This window comes from Lactuca sativa, chromosome 5 (genome assembly GCF_002870075.4).
Source record: "Lactuca sativa cultivar Salinas chromosome 5, Lsat_Salinas_v11, whole genome shotgun sequence".
In the NCBI taxonomy this organism is placed as follows: Eukaryota; Viridiplantae; Streptophyta; class Magnoliopsida; order Asterales; family Asteraceae; genus Lactuca; species Lactuca sativa.
This window is the reverse complement of record NC_056627.2, coordinates 184,176,444-184,196,174: the sequence shown is the minus strand read 5'-3', so window position 1 is coordinate 184,196,174 and position 19,731 is coordinate 184,176,444. Positions and strand designations below refer to the sequence as shown.

At 34.5% G+C, this 19,731-nt stretch overlaps 1 pseudogene; it reads left to right on the top strand.

The window, feature by feature from the left end:
• The first annotated feature begins 323 nt into the window (after positions 1 to 323).
• Positions 324 to 18,532, top strand: LOC111897197 (uncharacterized; annotated as a pseudogene).
• Positions 18,533 to 19,731: the final 1,199 nt, after the last annotated feature.

The window sequence follows — 19,731 nt, the reverse complement described above, 5'->3', positions numbered from 1 at the left end:
ATAACTAAAATCTTATGTATCAAAATATACTTGCGATTCTAGTACCCTGAACGATTGTGCTGGTGTATAGAATGTCATGGCGAGGACCCGTAATGGACTAGCAAATGTAAATGGAAGTCGACAGCCTAAGCCTAAGCATGTGATTACGCCGGCACCAATCGTTGCAATTGCACCCAAACCCATCATAGTGGTAGGAGTTCTAGAAATGTTGCAAGAAATGCTAGACCAACAAATAGATGAGACAAGACAACTACTTCAAGAGAATAAGGATGCACTTACTGCACTAGTTGTGAAATATGAGTTGAATAAGTAACAGTTAGAAGATGGAAACTGTAGTAGAGCCATTAGATAGGCTGAACCATGAAGAAGTAGAAAGGACAATACAAATGAAGAAGTTGTTCGAGATAGATGCAGGCATGAAGACTTCATGGCATCCCAACCACCAAGCCTTTTTGGAAAGCCAACACCAGTGTTAGTTATGGATTGGATTTATAAAATGGAGATGACATTTGAGAGTTACGACTATAGTGACAGACGGAAGACATTTTTTACATCTAGACAACTACAAACTGGTGTCTTAAGTAGTGGAAAAGAATGGTCGTCACTATGCCGAAAGGAGAAGCATGGAAGATGTCATGCGAAGACTTTGTTGTACAGTTAAAAAGGGAATACTGTTCAGAAAGAGACATGTTTGAAATGAGCAAGGAATTCTAGAATATGAAGAAAAGAGACATAAGTGTTACTAAGTACGCTGCAACATTACTAAGAAAATAAGTTAGCTTCTCACCTGGTTCCTATCGAACCCTCCAAGGTCGAAAGGTTTGCTAATGGACTACCAACATATTTCGGTCGAATGGTGAAATTAGTGATGAGTTTTGAGCATTCTAACACTCCTATGGTGTACATGCAACCCTATAAACCTTGGATCTATGTTTTCTCTATCATACATGAAAATAAGAACTTTCCAAGGCTTTAATCCTAACTAGCATATTATGAAGCTCTTATACTACAAAGTACTAGTTAGATAACAAACCTTTTGATGTAGCTTGATGTCTTCAAGCTTTAAGAGCTTAGCCCCAATAGTGTGGAAGCCTCAAGTGGAATCACAAATCACCAAAACACCTTGGAATAACCTTGAGAATAAGAATACTTTGGCTCTCTCTAGTGAAATCGGCTAGCCCTGTTAGTGTACCCACACTAGTGCCAATTTCACCAACGAAGGATATCTTTATATAGTGTGGAGACTAGGGTTAAACCCATGACCTTTCATTTCATATGATCCATGGGTTAGACACTCCATGGACTATCCATGAAAGCTTAGCCCAACCTAAATGAACTTGGCCCATCACACACATATATCTAAGAGTCCATAGTTAATTAGTTCATTTTGATCACTTAGTTAATTCTAAATTAATTCTTTATCAATACTAATTAAATAATGTGATTCCATATTAATATATTAGAACTTATAATATATTAATATAATCATAAATATATTATTCTCAAAAGATTATACATATAAATTGTGTCGGTTAAGTGCAACCTAAATGGGCCATGTCGGGTCGGGTCAAGTACATACCAAATATAGTTATGGACTTAGACATTAATCCAATAGTCTCCCACTTGGATAACTCAAAAACTATTATTGATTATGACTTCAAAACCTACCTGGCAATCGTAGCTCTTAAAGCCGTTGTCGAACTCTGATCTTGTCAACAAACTCTAACCTTTGTCAATGACTTGTCCATTAGATAAGGGATCATATATTCCTCCATTCTGGATATCATATGGACTGAGACATGGATTATAATCATTCTCTCTATCCATTTGTTGTTTCCCGATTTCCGATTCATGACGACTGACTGATTGAACAAATCAAATCAATCCTAGATTGGCCAAGCACTCACATGTATCATCATTAAATCATCGAGCGGCCCACAGATATCGCTTTTATCCTGAAGGTAAAAGGAATGGATAAACTTCGACTCATATGCTTGATCTTCTACTTGTTAAATCATACACAAAGGCACGTTTTATAACATCGAGTTACCAATGCATTTTCGTGCAATAAATGTACTATCATCTCATAGTAACAACACATATCTCTAGGTTTGAAGAATATAAGATATTATCGTCTCATGATCACTCGTGATAAAATCCATGAAGTGATTCAAATGAGCGCGGGTTGAATCCAATACTCAGAACTTATGAGCACTCATGAGTGTTGTGGCACAACTTTGTCCACCAACTTGGACCTCTACAAGCCAACCCATGATAGTCTTGATTCATATCTACTTCAACCATATGACCGACTGTGGATGGTTTGAATAACTTAGTCATTCCGGTAGAGTAACCTAGTTATTATGGGAGTCAAAACATGCAAAGTGAAACACAATAATAAATGAATCTAATATGGTATCAAAACCTATGAATATAAATAAAACACTTTCTATTTATCACCATAATGATTACTCATTATTCATTGTTTCGGTTTTATCAACTTTATACTTGAATTAAAAAACACTAGTTGTCCCATGCTCTAAGCATGTACACTATGTTTTTCTAAACAATAGTTTTGCCATACACCAAGTATGAACTCTATGTTTGTCTACGATCATTTTCTTTGTGAATTAGATCAATTGAACATAATTTCAAAGATTCTCTTTTCACACTCCCAATTCCTTGTCTTAAATGTAAGAATTCCAAATTCCTATCATTTATCGAAATCTGTTTTGATTTTAAACTTATATGCATTGTTCCTCTTGTAATGATTATGCACAAAGCCACAAAGAATTGGCAACAATCATTACAGAGTATCACAATAGAGAGCAATTCCATGGAAATGATGTCGCAGATTCAAAGCGCATTGCTTTGAACATGCTTCTTGCATTAAGTTTCTTTAACCTTACACATATTGCTTCCACCTAAGAAGACAACTCTATATTGCCATTTTGACTACCACTTCTGAACAAGAGTTGCCTCTCTTCAGACTATGTCAATATGGTCCTTCCAATATTAATAGTATACTTCCAACTGTCCTTGAGCAACCAATCTTCGGTAAACCTTAGATTGTCCTCGACAATTGCTTAATCACTTTAGTCATATCCAATTCAGAAAACAGTTGGACCTCTAGAAGTTAATACTTTATTGACATTCTTACCAAAGTTCAGATTTCTGATACTAGATTGCTTTGATAAGACTTTATCAAAATTATACACCTTATCCTAGATAGCTCACAGGTGTGTCTTAAACAATTTCAGAACTATGAAAAGGGATGTCGTAATCATAGTCTCAATTGTTTAGACCTTTTGTCATTTCTCATAAGTCAATGTTAGTGTGCCGGTTAACCAAGCACGCTCCACTAACGACTTTGAGAACTGCAAATATCACAATTTCTATCTACTTAAAATCTACTTAGTGAAATAATTTCCTCACAATCATTTTCATGAATCGGAGAGAAACCTTATGACACTTAGATTTTATGGTGTATGTGTTCTTATCCACGTGAATTTTTCAAAACCATAATCACAAGACTAGGTTAGTGACAAATCCTAACTCATATGGATTGAACTTGTGCAATCTTAACTTCTTGCCACCTGGCAGCTCAAGGGCCTCCCATTGCTTCCAATTAGCTATGCAAACAATTGAGAACATTTAGAACTCAAATGTATAGCCAACTTAACTGGAATGGGCACAGAATATGTCAACATGATAGGTTATAAATCTCAAGTCGTGTGCTAGTGATGAAATACAAGTTTTTATTCTTGATTACTTCTTGAAACCCTTTTAGGATCTTTTAGACTCCCACTGTCTCCTTGACCTATAAGACTTTCTTGCCAAATATTCAAGAGACAGTGTAGATTATAATCAAGACAGACACTTAACACAATTGGCCTTAGTTGATCTTTGTTTTATCCAAAATATCACAAATTACCAATTTCAAATGTACAAGAGTAGAAAACTTTTACTCTTACATTTGACAAGTGTTTTTTAAACCTTCTTTAAGACATGTCACTCAAGTTACAATCTTAGAGTATAACTCTAAAAATTGTTTTTGGAACGATTTATGAATCATCTTCTTGATTTAACCACATCAACAATTCATAACTCCTCTTCTTAACTATCATAATTCGCTTAGAGGATGAATTGTGATAAGGTCTCAAAATCATTAAGATGATCTTAAAACATGATACTAAAGTACTCTCCCATCTTTTCAGATTTGAGAAACTTTTCTCCTTCTGCCTAATTTGATTCTTCTCATTCGTTCTGCCATACATCGAAATTTTTCAATGTATCAGAATTACACTTAAACTTGTAAGTGTAACCATATTTACTAAACTTTAGTAAATCATGATGAATAGTCTTATCCATATTTTGTGGTAGACGTTGACAAGTGCACAAGAAAGTGTACTTGATCCCTTAGTCCTTCTCTTGAGTCACATATACATGTGAACACGGAACTCGTCTTAATTTTCGAAAGTTGAAAATTCTCACACATCACACTCAACACCTTGTATGATTCCAAGTTTCAGTCTAGTTGAAAACTTGGGTGATGAGAATATTTCCTTATTTGGTAAATTTAGACACTACCACAAATGAAAGAATCAAATTCATATTTCCAATATTGCTATAAACATACAAACATCAAGTTTTAATGAATGTCATTGTAAGGAGATAAAAATAAAGTAAAATAAACTTTTAATTATTTTAAAATACGGAAAAAACTTTTTCCTTACAATGTAACTTGAAATGAAAACTATGTTATTACATGTTTCCTAGCAATCTATCATAACTCTGAAGAAGTAGCTCAAGAATCTGATCTTCAATCAAGCAATAAAAATACATCTTCGCGATCAGATTCAGCATACTCTTTCTTTTAGTTTCCTTCACTTTTCCTTTGATTCTTAAAACATCAACATGTGACCTAGTCACATCATGTAATAAGAATCTCAGAATAGAAACTTAACCGAGTTAGATAGTGGACTTTACCTAAAGTAGAGTCAAACTTATTGACTTTACCAGCCTTATGATGTTTCAAGTAAATTTGGCAGCTTCGCAACCAATGCCCTTTCCTTTTGGCAATAGAACCATATGAATCCTTTGGGAATGGTACATGGGATAATCTCAGACTTAGCCTTTCTATTTAGCATTTGGTCAACTGAGTTGACTATGGCCGATCCCTTTCCATTGGGAAGAGAATGCTTTTTCTGGATTTCCAATGTCACCATTTTCAATGTCCATTAAGTTTTGGGAAGTTGATCTTATAATCAAATTTGCTTTACTAGCCTTCCAAATCATTTCTGATTCAGCAGCACCAAGCAAATAGATAAGATCATTAAGGGTCTTGTCATAGTTTGTTTCATAGGAGTCCCAAAGGGAACTCACTATATGACTTAGAAAGTGATTGAACCACCAAATTTCTCAAGACTTTGACACCCAACTCTCCCGGCTTGTCAATATGTGACGTCATATCCAAGATGTGATCACACCTAGACCTTGCCATGCCAATAGGGCTTGCGTGACCTTGAACTTGTGGGTTAAGGAGAATAACTGGAGGAGGTGGAGGAAGCGAAGTTCCAAGAGATTTGGGAAGATCATAGATGTCTGAACTAGACATCTTTTTGGAGATATTCAAGTTAGTTGATTTAAAGTCCTTAATATAACACCCAATATGAAATATTAAGGCTAGGACTCAACACAATATTTTATAACTTGGAAGAGGGATGCCGTAATCCAAGCTATAGAATATTTAAAGGTAGGTGAATGACGATTCACTAATTTCCACCAAGATAAACGAAATGTATTATTAGGTTTTTAATTGCTTTTGAAACTCCTAGTTCTTTTGAGATTCATTGAACATTTCAATGGCATGTTTCAATCTCGAGTGTGCCCTTTAGGTTTTGTGATAGGGATGCCGAGGATCACAAAACAAGGTGTGAAGTAACCATGCAAATTACTTGGTACCCTTAAGTGTTTACCCCTCAATCGATGTGCCGGTTAACCACACACGCTCCATCGATACTATGATAAACATTAAGTTACCCTTTGTTTACCTTGTTAAATACGAGTTAGTGTGCCGGTTAACCACACACGCTCCACTAACCGACTTAAACAAAGTGCAAAGTGTAATTTCATGGATTAGCACCTTATTCACATTTTCCTAAGTAACTAAGATTGGGTATTTATAAAAGGTTTAGTTACTTAGTATTTATCATTAATACTTTTAATGAAGGGAGAATTTATAGTCTTTGTCCTACCCGTTCGGCTAACGACCCTCCATCTGTCAAGGAAGCGGTGGGTGAGAGTGGACACTCATTAAACTGTCATTTTATAGACAGTAACCTTATACCCCCCTTATAGACCGGTTTCGTGAATGAGGCCTACTAATGGTAAGAATAACTTTACTCTTATACATATATATATATATATATATATATATATATTAACTTATAATATTATAAAGTATAAGGGTTAAATTTTAACTTTTAAAATTCTAAGGGCTAACTTGGCATTAAAGTATTCATAAGTGAAAACTTTTCAAATTCCAAAACTTAAGGGCAAGTTTTGAAACTATTCAAAACTAATTAATTTCATAACTTATGTGTTTAAATTAGTTTTAATTAAAAAACTCTTCAAGTTCCATAACTTGAGTACAAGTTATGGAAGACTTTAAACTAATAAAAGAATGTAACTTTTCTTTATTTTGTAACTTATGGATTTAATTAAGGATACACATTTTTTACTTAATAAAGTGACTCTTGAACCTCTATAACTTGAGGACAAGTTATGGAGTCATAAAACCATTGTTGAGAACAAGACTCTTGATTTTGTAACCTTTGCCATCTTTTATGAGTTTTAAGAAATTTAAATGTGACATTTCATGTAACTTGAGGACAAGTTACACAAACACATTTTAGAATCATCTCTTAGATTAAAATGTATTGAAAATACATAATCAATTAACTTATCTATTAATCTAAGCAACTCATATGAACAAAGATAATTCACATCAAACTTTTTCATGTAATTAGCATGACTTTTAAAGTACTACAAAACTTGAATCTATTAACAATTATCTTTGAAATTGGATTACCATGAATATTACCACATCAAAAACAAGTTTATAAGTTCAAAAAGCAGCTTATGGTAATGTTCCTAGTCCAATTCCAACCAAAAACCACGAAGATATGCTGTCTGGAGGCTAAACTCGTCGAGTTCTTCATGGAACTCATCGAGTTCATGCTCTAATACATGAACTCGTTGAGTTTTCTACTAGAATTCGTCGAGTTTTAGGCTCTGACAGATTCTTGGCTTCGAATAATCTAGTTGCATCAAGTATAAGAGAAAGCAAGCCTAGGCTCTGATACCACTGATGATTTTTGAGCATTCTAACACTCCTATGGTGTACATGCAACCCTATAAACCTTGGATCTATGTTTTCTCTATCATACATGCAAATAAGAACTTTCCAAGGCTTTAATCCTATCTAGCATATTATGAAGCTCTTATACTACAAAGTATTAGTTAGATGACATACCTTTTGATGTAGCTTGATGTATTCAAGCTTTAAGAGCTTAGTCCCAATAGTGTGGAAGTCTCAAGTGGAATCAGAAATCACCAAAACACCTTGGAATAACCTTGAGAATAAGAATACTTTGGCTCTCTCTAGTGAAATCGGCTAGCCCTCTTAGTGTACCCACATTAGTGCCAATTTCACTAACCAAGGACATCTTTATATTGTGTGGAGACTAGGGTTAAACCCATGACCTTTCATTTCATATGATCCATGGGTTAAACACTCCATGGACTATCCATGAAAGCTTAGCCCAACCTAAATGAACTTGGCCCATCACACACATATATCTAAGAGTCCATAGTTAATTAGTTCATTTTGATCACTTAATTAATTCTAAATTAATTTTTGATCAATACTAATTAAATAATATGATTCCATATTAATATATTGGAACTTATAATATACTAATATAATCGTAAATATACTATTCTCAAAAGATTATCCATATAAATTGTGTCGGTGAAGTGCAACCCAAATGGACCATGTCGGGTCGGGTGAAGTACATACCAAATATAGTTATGGACTTAGACATTAATCTAACAACTAGCAACCAATCTGACAACAACCATCCAAATTGCCAAATCTCTTGAATCTCTTGAGCACATGATCAAAGGAAGAACCACAACCCAAGTTGAAGTCGTAGAGAAGAAGGTTAATGAAGGATCCTCAAAGTCCAACAAAAAGAGTATCTTTTCAAAACCTAGCCCCAACGATAAGAATAATGGGTAAAACACCGAGTCAAAATGGTGTAAAGGATGCATAAAGAAGCATTTTGGTCAATGCAAAGAGGATGTACTATGCTACAAGTGTGGAATAACTTTTCATTATGCTAATGAATGTAGAAAAATTGAAAGGGTATGTTTTCAATGTAAAGAAGAAGGACAATCAGTGAAGGACTTCCCAAAGAAGAAAAAAGTTTCACGAGTTTCCCAGATGACTCTTAGGGTGGTAAAGGAGGAAGCAAATGTACCCTCAGGAAGCCAATAGAAAGAAGTTGATTATCTAGGATGTCTAAGATACAAAATGGTCATCGGATATATAGATAGTATTATGTGATGTAGCTTGATGAAAGAGGCATAACGTTTTGTAAAGTTGAATAAACATGTAATCGTTTTCAAGAAATAATACATCCCTAATTATGTTACACTGCCATATGTGTTAAATTGTTTTGAAGTCGTTGTGTGTAGTAACTTAGATAAATACAAGTGAATTCATGGGACGAGTATGAGTAGGCTTGAAACGTAGTAGAGGCCTATACTACCGGAACCACAGGACTCGCACTTGGATCAGAAAGAGTTACAAGGTTACTAAGGCACCAGCAGTTGAGTTTGTTTTATTCATTTCCGTCGTTACCATCGTTTTGGTAATGACTAAGGAAGATGAATATATTGAGACCCTAGTGGTCATAACAAATCAAGTATGACTAAGATAAAACCTAAGAAGTAAGTTACTCGGTTCAGAGAACCAATTTTGATGTAGCATACGACTTAAGTTAGGAGATTGAAGGAAAAGACAAACGAAGTGATCAACTGAAGTATCAGAGTTATCGTAAAGACTAAGCAACCTGTAGCTAGAAGCACTACATGCTTTGCTATGATTATATCACACTAGAAAATTTAGGGAGGTATCTTCCATGCAGGAATCAGGATCAAAGAGACCCGTGTCTAGCCATTGCATCATGCGATGGAAGGCCATTTGAGCATGACCATTCAATTTGTTACGATAATCGAAGTAAAGACCATACCATAGATCCAATCCGTTTGTGAATGAGAAGGGCTTTATGATGAAGATCGAATGGTTATTCGAAAGTTAGGACTGACGGTCCAACAAAGAAGGAAGGGCAATTGCACGTTTAAGCACCGCCATCAGTCAAGAAGTCCAAGAGCTAGAAACTCATTTGAAACGATATAAGAGTTATGGTTATTACCTAGGATGGAAAGGTAATGTGTGAGATCATTATACAAGCCTTTTTTTGCTGATGATTCCGGGACGTAATCATCCAAAGGAGGAGATAATTGTAACGCCTGCAGATTCGGCTATAAAACGACATTTTGATAGAAAATTATTTAGGATACACAATCTTAACCAAAGTAATAGTATATGTGACAAGGATTTCATACAAATAAAGAACTTTGAAATCCGACTTCATATGAAGAAGTTATGCTTATTCGAAGTTTCTTGATTAAACCAACATATTTATGTGCGTCGTAAAAAGTGAATTTTAGATAAGTTACTTATTACCCTAAGAAACCTAAACAAAAGTCATAGTAATCGTAAAACCGTGAGTGTGCATATAGAGAACGTCCAAATCTGACTTCATATGAGGAAGTTATGATTCTTCGAAATTTCAACGCAGTAGCGCGGACACAGAAATCGAAAATTGAATCGGTCGATTTTTAGACAAAACAATCTAAACAAGAGTTGAATATCTCATAAATAAGAGTTTGTCGATATAAAGACAGTCGAGAATGAATATAATATGAAAAATATATGAATATTAAATGGAGTTTAGCAGTCTAAGCCTTCTAAAATAATAAATAAAAGAGTATAGTGAGAAATGGTCGATGGAGTCTAAACGAAAGTTGTGGATCTATTTGATAGCTACGCGTGGATATAAAGAACGTCAAAAACGAAGTTTACATGAACAAGTTGTGAATTTTTGAAATTTTTCCGAGTGCGCGACACCCAAGCTTCCAGATGAGGCGCACCGCTCCACCTGTTGAACGCCACGCGTCACACTATAGGAAGCCGACCACGATAGGGCGTGGTGCACACCTAGTCGGAGTGTGGCACGATTCATGAAAAATCAGCCTATAAATTGCCTCAACTGCTCATTCTTTCTCCCTACACCTTTCCTAACATTCTCTCTCGAGTTTCTACTTCCTTAGCCCCAAAATTCTTTGTATTTAGGGTATTTTAGCAAAGCTCTGAGGTTCTTGAGTGCCTGATATTAGTAGTTATCATGTAAGAGTTTTGCCAGTTTACTTTTCAGATGTTTGTCAGGAAAACCTTTGTAAGCTAAGTTACACTTATATCGCTTTCAATGTAACTTATATTTATATTCATAGTCGTCATTGTGAATTTGTAAATAAGATTTATTAGTGATTCCAAGTCATTATATTGATTGATCTACTTACTAGAGTAATGTGTAGGATGGATTTAGTGAGGTGTTTAAAGTGTGATTTCAAAACAGTATACTTTGTATACCAAACTGTCACACCCCCGAACCAGACGGCGGAAACGTCCGAGGGCTCTTGTGACTTAAATTGAATACCATCACAATGAATATACATGAATCATAGCATAATTCATCATCATGCATTGAAATATTACAACTGATATTGTTTACATTGTTTTAAACATTACAAATCAATAACATAAACTGTTCGATAGATAATCTAAGCAAGACACCATGACTTAACTTGGTACTTATTCTTCGGCTTACCAGTTACCTGAGAATACATGTTATTTTGAAAAACGTCAACATATGAAATGTTGGTGAGTTCATAAGTAATGTTACGGTAAAATGATTTGGTGAAGTTTGTAAAACCCAGAAAATCCGATATTTTCTAAAAAGAGTATTTGTTTATAAAAAGTGTGAAGATCCGTAAATATGCTTGTTGATTTTCAAAACATGTATAATTGTTGAACTTAGAATACATCACACAAGTGAAAATGTTGAACTTCCTAGGAAAACCCGATGTTTTCCCAATACGTAAATTACATGACTTGTTTATTGTTATACCGATACGTCGAATGTTTTTGATTACCCGGGTGGCGTTGGGTTAATTAGGGTTTGTGAGCTGTTATAATCATGCATTAAGAAAATGACTAGGTTATAACTACAAATTACGAACGATCCTTAAAGGCGTCAGCCGTTACTACTCACTTAATCCACCCACCCTGATTTCTATTGTTTATCGTCCTGAATCTGTTTACTTTGATTTCTCATAAGCCCAAAAACCGAGGAGAAAGGAGGATACGAAGCCCCCTTTATTTCCATGAGTTATTCAAGGCTATCGGGAATGCGAAAGACACTTGGCCCAACTCGCATTTGACTTCTCGACCTCACTAGCAGCACTAATGGGCCACTAGGGCCCAATAGCACATTAGAGCTATTGAAAGTCCTTTTACATGGAATTGGGTCATAGAAGGCCCAATAACACGTAAGCGTATTCCCTTCGGGCCCAAAGATCATGTTATTGGGCTAGCAAGGCCCAACAAGCATAATTTGAAACTTCCAAGCCCAAAGTTTGTAGGTTAACTCCTCATAATTATCGCGTGTTTATTGAAATGCTTTGGTTTTATGATTTTGTTTTGTTATTAATTCGAGACCGAATCAATTCGTTTTGTAACGATATTTGTTGTTGAGAATGTATTTGTTTTTCTGTGTCGTCGGTAGTCGTGGATCTTGTATTTTGCATTAGTGACTTAATTTGTTTGAAAATGGAGTTTGATACTTTTCATTACCCTCCTTTTATAAAAATAACACTTTTGGTCCTTTTTAATAAAAGAGTTTCATTTTTAGTCCTTAAAATACTTTTCTTGACACTTTTGTATAATTTATTTGATGAAAACCCGTTTTTAACCCAAAGTTTATTTAGTTGACAGCTTCAACCCCTCTAGAATAATGATTCTCGGTTAAGGACCCATTTTTCGCAACTTATACAGTTTTGGCACAAAATCTAAAAAGTTTGCATTTTAGTCGTTTTTTATAATGAAAAGCACTTTTGACCCTTATAAACATTTTTTTATGCTAAATACCCCATGTTTTACAGAAAGTTACATTTCCAGCCCCTTAACTTGTAAAATTTCGTATTTGGAGGCTTACTGGGCCGAGAAGCCCATAATTAGCCCATTCGGTTAAAAATTTACATTTTAAGTCCTTAGAAATTTCTAAAAATCAGAAAAATATTTATGGAAACTGTTTTGGCCCCTTTTAACCTTCAAGAACCCTTGACTTGTTGATTTTTACCCCAAGTTTGTATTTTTGACAATTTAAGCCCAAAAATGGGTTTTATGTTCAAGTATGTTCATCCTAACCTTATAAACTATTTTTTCTTGAATTGATTAGTGTAAAATAGCTTATGTTTATTTCCTTTTCTCATGTCTTAGATCTCGGTTTTTACACACTTTTTGATAACATATTCATCACAAAACACATGATATCACACACATACATGCATCAAATCACACATATCATACATTTACACATAGATCTACACATTTTCTTGTATTCTCCCCCATAAAACTCATAAAAACCGAAAAGAAAGGGGTATGAAACTCACCTTGAGTTGTGGATCGGTTTTGAAGAAGATTTTGGAGAAGTTTGGTGCTATTTTCGGCCCTATCAAGCTCCTTGGATGGATCTCGAACTTAGTGGGTTCTAAGATGCAAGATCATGAACTTGAATGGATTAAGAGATGATTTTTGATGGAAAGAAGTGAGTTAGATCATAGATTTAAGCACCAACTTACCTTGAATGATGATTTTATGGAAGAAATTCTTTGAATACCTCTTAGATCTCGAAAATTTGGAGAGAATGGAGAGAGAGTTTCTTTGAGAGAATTTTGAATGAAGTGTGTGTGTGTGTGTGCGTGCTTGGATTCGGCCGAGAGAAAAGGAGAGAGGAAGAAGAGAGAGTGTGATAAGATGGTGCATGGAGATTTGGGTTATTTGCATGGATAACCTCCACTACCTGAAAACAGCCCTTTAATGACGCGTTAACAATGACACGCGCTGATTTACGATACGCAAAAGCGTGTGCCGTAAAAATAATGTCATCTCTTCTAAAATTTGAAGGATAGAGGACATTCTTTTGTGTGTGCCCTAGAACTAATGTCCAACAAAAAAATTAAAAACACGGAGGGCACTTTTTTAAATATGGGTGTCGTGTAGAAATGTCGCTTTATATTTTTTTTAATGAAAGACGTTTTCTCTTTTTTGCAGCTGGGGGAAATGAAAATCCCAAAAATTTGAAAGGCCTCCATTGTTAATTTTTTTTTGCCTCTCCTATTCTTCTTTCACTTCATCTAATTGCTCCCTCTTCACAAAACCAACATCTCTCCCTTAATCGAGGTAGCTTTTCATCCAAAAGTTCCCGCATGATACTATTTCACTTATTTTTTGGTAGCGTTCTCCAAATCCTTAGTTTTTAGTTGGTCCGACCATCTTCTGGACTTCGCTTCCGTTCTAGGGTTTTGTTTCTCTCTTTCTCTTGAACACCGTATGATTCATCTTCATTATCTTTTCTTTTTACATGATTTGAAAGAACGAATATTGTATATTCCACTTCATTTGATTCTTGCCTCTTTTCAACATAAATTAGAGTTTCAATTTGGAATCCAATTCATGAGGTCTACTTAGATATTGGTCGTATTTCGTATTAAACTTTCAATTTTTCAACCCGTTTCACTTTAATCCATCTCCTGGAATTCTCTTCATGTGAATATATGTTGAAGCCCTATGTGTATTATCTTTTCTTCATCATGTCTGGAATCTATCCAGGTAAAGGGCTAGAACCCTAATTTCATTTCTAACCCTAATTTCATTTCTAACTCTGTATTTTGAAAGTTTTTTTTAATCAGATGATGAACCTGTTAGTTCGTCCCTTCTCTTCCAAATATGACTTTAGTTTGTGTCTTTGTTATGTGATTTTGGTAAAACTTTCTTATTTTATGTAGCTACTTATCTTATTAAACTATAGCCCTATTTCTAAATAATATTTGTTTGTTTTTTGGAAGCAGTTATCATGTTAGCTAATTGAAGATTAGGATTCGTCTTAAGAGAGGGTAAGACAAGAGAAAACCTTGGGTGGGTTTCTAGGGCAATGAATTTGACTATGGTTACTTCAATCTTAATCTTATTTGACTTTAATCTTAATCTTATTTAATCTTCATCATGAATTTGAATTTAATCTTAATCTTATTGTAGAGAGCCATGTTAAAACGAAATATCTATTTGGGTGGGTGGGAATTGAAATATCTATTTGGGTGGGTTTCTAGGGCAACCCTTGGGTTAACTGAGGGAACTTGATGGATTCAGCAAGAAGTTGGCTACATAAGTTTCAACCTAAAGATAGGTTGAGATCAAATACTAGAAGGAGGGATTCAATAAGTGATGGTGAAGATTCAAATAACCCAGCCATGGATGAAGATGCCTCAAATATAATAGATTTCTAGAAAAAAAGAAAATGAATACATGCGCTTACAAAGACACAAAATGGGAGTTGAAGATTTTGAACTACTCATAATGATTGGAAAGGGTGCATTTGGTGAGGTTAGAATCTGCAGGGAGACAACAACGGCCACTATACTCGCCATGAAAAAGCTTAAGAAATCAGAAATTTTACGAAGAGGTCAAGTATGTAATTTTCCATTCATAAAAGTTGATATCTCTTCATCAATACTTTTCAACTTTATTTAAATTATTAAACCCATTTTCAGGTTGAACATGTAAAATCCAAAAGGAATCTCCTTGCTGAGGTGGACAGCAATTGCATAGTGAAACTATATTGTTCTTTCCAAGACAATGAGTATCTGTATCTTATAACATTGCTCATGAGAAAAGATACCTTAACCGAAGATGAAGTAAGATTTTATGTTGCATAAACAATTTTAGGGATCGAATCCATCTATAAACATAATTATGTACATAGGTATATGTTATATGTTTTATAAGCTTGATTCTTGTTTTGTTTTGTTATCAAACTAGGGAAGAATCCCCGCTTTGCGGGGATGTACTTGCCAAAGAAATAATGGAAGGTAAAGGTGAAGTATACTCATGCACCGACATCAAGGTGAAGTTTGGAAATCCTGAAATAAAACATACCGATTAGCGCATTGTACTTCTGTTTTTAATAAGAAGAAATGAAAGTAGGGTGCTATAAAAGGTAAAAAGTATTTTACCATATTTCTTCTTTGCATTTTTTTCGCTTTTCTGTGAAGTATCCAGATGAGCCAAATCAAACAGAAAACCCCCCTCACAATTTATATTTAAATTTGACTTATTAAGTTTTATAAAAGATTCTTTTTAAAAAACATATTGAACTGCTTTTAAAGGGTATTTAGGTACTTTTTGACAGAAATAAATTATAAATATCGAAGTTTCCATTTAAAAATCAAAGGGTGTTTGGGTATGTTTTCATAGTCGGGAGAGGCTTATAAATAATTTACATGGGTTTATATGGAATGTTCAAATCCGTTAGTGAAAGGATTTTGTGATTCCAACATCACAACCAACACCACCTTTTCTATCTTTACATGTTGCTTATTTGGTTTCTAAAATATTACTTTTATTAATTATAACATTTATATTGGCAATAATTGTGATTGCGTATATATATTTTTAAAGCAGAGGGGAAATTATGGAAGTATACCTGCAAGTTGATAAGAGAAATGAGAGCTTAACAGAAAAAAGAGTGTGTAGATGTGAGTATTTCATCCAAAAAAATAAAGACAAAGAGGGCAAAAAGTTGAAATGGCATTAAATTTCAATATTTAATAGAATATTAAACTAAATTACATTTTTGGTCATGGGTACAACTCGTCTTTTGCAATTTCAGTTCTTCTTTAACATATTTGGTCCATGTTTCAAGTTAAGAAAGAATTTTTTGTCCCTGAGCATACCTCATTTATGCGAGTATGGTCCCAAACAGTCAAAGATCCTAGCATGAAGTACCTGCAAGACACACGATCATTATTCCAAAATCTTAATTTTTAATAGTAATTAAAATAATAATAATAATTTCATGATTAAGAGCATTTTGAATAGGCTTACACTTTCGGTTTTATTATGATTAAATTTGACTAATTTAATCCTCTCCAAGGAATCATACGACATATTCACTTTTTCAACAGGTATTTGAGTCGGTCTCCTTTTAAGTTCCTCAAGTAGCTCTTCAATTTTCTCAAGTCTCTGAACAAATGGATTTAAACTCTCTCGTGCTTCATCTTCCACTGTGTTAGTAGGATAAACATTCTTCTGTCTTTTCAAAAAGTCAAATGGTAGAATAGTAATTATAACAATCAGTGTTTCCACCAATGACACCAGTGGTCTTCCTATGTAGGTAAATACCCTCTTTACAATCTCTATAATTATAAAATCATCATAAGTTGTTTCTTGGTTGTTTTCTATCTCTACTTCTTGATCCGAGCCATATATGAAGGTTTATTAAGCACCCAATTGTACAATACTCAGAATGTAATTCATACCTTCTTACTTCATAATCAAAGTCAATCATTTTTTTTTCATCAATTTCATGATATTTGGTGTGAATTTATTTTAAGAAACCACTATAACAACTGGTTTTCATATTTTTAGGAGATTTACATACCTTTTGTTGAACTTGAAACCACTTCCCAAAGCAATTATGTGCTCGCTTGAAAATTTATAAAGATGGTTTTAAAATACAAAAGATCCAACATGTAAGCATGAAAGTAATTGCTAACCTTACTCTCACATAAATAGGCAGTTGGTTCCTTTGAAATTGTTGGTCTGGTATCAATTCCACCTCCTTATCCCCTTACTACTAACCCTACACAAACGAATAGTATGAATGTTATAGATTAAAGTCGTCAAAAATCATAAAGTGAGCTGAAAATTGAACTTTCAAGCACCTTGTTCATATACGGTATTGATGGATTGAGAACAGGTACAAACATCTTTTATTAAATGTGTTGGCAGCTATATGAGTCTCTTCCCAACTTGTAGACATGGCCATTAAAAATGCTGAATGGAAAACCCATAAGTTTCCTTAAAGTATTCAACCACAAATTTCATAGTGCCTTGGTCATCAACTGGAAAACTGATGTTTCACAAAAAAATGTATTTTATCACCATGTAATCAAGAAAGGTTGACATAAATAACAAAGAAAATTAGTTCTTACTTTAGTTCTCATGTTGCCTGAGATGTTAAACCATTCTTGATTTGAGTTCTCGGGTATTAGTAAACGGTTGTAGTCAGGGAATCAGGTGACTGAATTCAGTAGGTAGTTTTTGGTCTGGAGAGCTTCTGGCAGGTCGATTATAAGCTAGGGTTTTCCAGATCATGTGGTTAAGCCCGAAATATGGAACAAATATGTGAAGATTTTCTCCAACAATGACCTGTTGTGGAGGGTACACTAACCCAACCTTGATCCAGCCCGGAACAGTAAACGATTCTCGTGCTGTCGGGAGAGAATGAGAAGTAGAGGAGAAGCGGTGGAGGAGGAAATGGTAGGGAAATTGGAAGCTGATGAGAAAAGAAATAGGAGTGAAGGAAATGCGAGTTGGATGATGGAAAGGAAATTGAAAGTCAGAAGAAGGCGTATTCAGCGGTGGTAGATCATTGCTGTCTGTTTGTAATTGGAAGTAGTAGAGGTGGGAGTATAACATACCACGTAGCACATCTCTATTGTAAACATAACACGTAGCAAAAAAAATACGAAAAACAAAAATAAAGTTGTCCAATAGGAACCAAGAACTGTTCATCATGTATTTTAAAATTAGTATATATATAAATAATAATATTTTTATTACCTTTTTTGTTATATACAGGATTTTAACAACACACAAAAACATCAAGCCAGATAATTTGTTTCTTGATATATAGGGACATTTGAGATTATTAGATTTTGGATTGTGTAAACCGTTAGATTGTAGTACACTGGAAGAGACGGATTTCGCCACAGGGGATCATGTCTCCAATTCAACAGGTGCGGGCCATTCTACTGCTCCTAAACGCACACAACAAGAACAATTGCAACATTGTTAGAAAAATAGGACTCTTGTAAGCATTTTTAGATGTTCTGCCACATATATATTTCTTTAATACCATACCACTATATAAAATATCTTATATGTTTCAATAAATAAATAAAAATCATTTATTTTATTATTTTTTATTTTATGTTTAATTTTTAAATCATCTTTTTTAAGGAGACGGCATGGGCCACCTTACTTTCAGGGCAAACATGATAGCGACTTCTGGTGCTGGAGCCGCCACTGCAATCACCACAAATCCATTGTGGGTCATAAAGACACGACTCCAAGTATTTTACTTTTTTTATTTTTATTTTATTTTTTTTAATAAACGATGTTAAATTAATAACATCATACTTTTATTATAAATAAAAAATAAAGTACATTGCTATTATCAGTAAAAAAAATTGCTGTTCTGTTACTTCTATATTAAGTTGTGTACATCATGCATTAAAAGTTGTACATGTTATTTAAGTAATTCTGATCTTGTGTTTTTTCAAGTTGTTAGATCATACAACTACTAACGAACTTAGCCCTAGGAAACTCGCAATCGCCTCCTCAATGTCTAAAGTTCTTGCCTCATTAATGACCTACCCACATGAGGTGACTTCAATTCACTTATCTCATTAATCTCGAAATGACTAAATTTCCCCTATGATGTTATGGCGAGTTCTAATTCCAATGTGGTTTTAAATTTTACAATCATGGGTCTCGTAGGTGATTCGATCAAGACTACAAGAGCAAGGGCAAGTTCGGAATTGCAAAAGTGCTCAATAAGCCAGGAAGTGAAAAGTTTGTGTTTTTATTTTCTATGGCATTGGGCCTACATTTAATGTGAAGGGAGTGATGCAATGTCCAAACTGTAGGAAAATTGAGAAAGGTCAGTGGCTTTATGCAAATGGTTGTCGACCATATCTGAATTCAGTATGGATGACTGGACACAAGTTCTTGCCTAGCCTTTGTCTACAATCAGGAATTTCCACAGGGGTATGAGTTTTTTATCACTCTAATAAACCGGACATTCTTTCTTGTGGTGTAGGTTCGCTTAGGAGCGTAGTCAAGATCAATGGAGCTTCTTGTGTTAACAGAAAGAATATAGTTGTAGCACTAGCATCTTATGAAAATAGTGGAAAAAATAGTGTCAAAAATGCCCCTGAGAAGTTGGAACCTTTGTGGGATGATGGTTATGGGACACAAACCATGAAAGATTACACTAAAATAGCCATGGATTTGAGTCGTTTAATTAGTAGTGATGGTGGGCCACTTAGGTGGTTTTGCCCTGTTGCCTATAACAGGCCTCTAAAAGATTCTCCTGTTCTTATGTATTTGCCTGGTAATTTGTGTTTGGTTATAAAATTACACAAATTACCATTTTACCCCTGCAAGATATGCTTATGTTTACTTACTAATTGGAT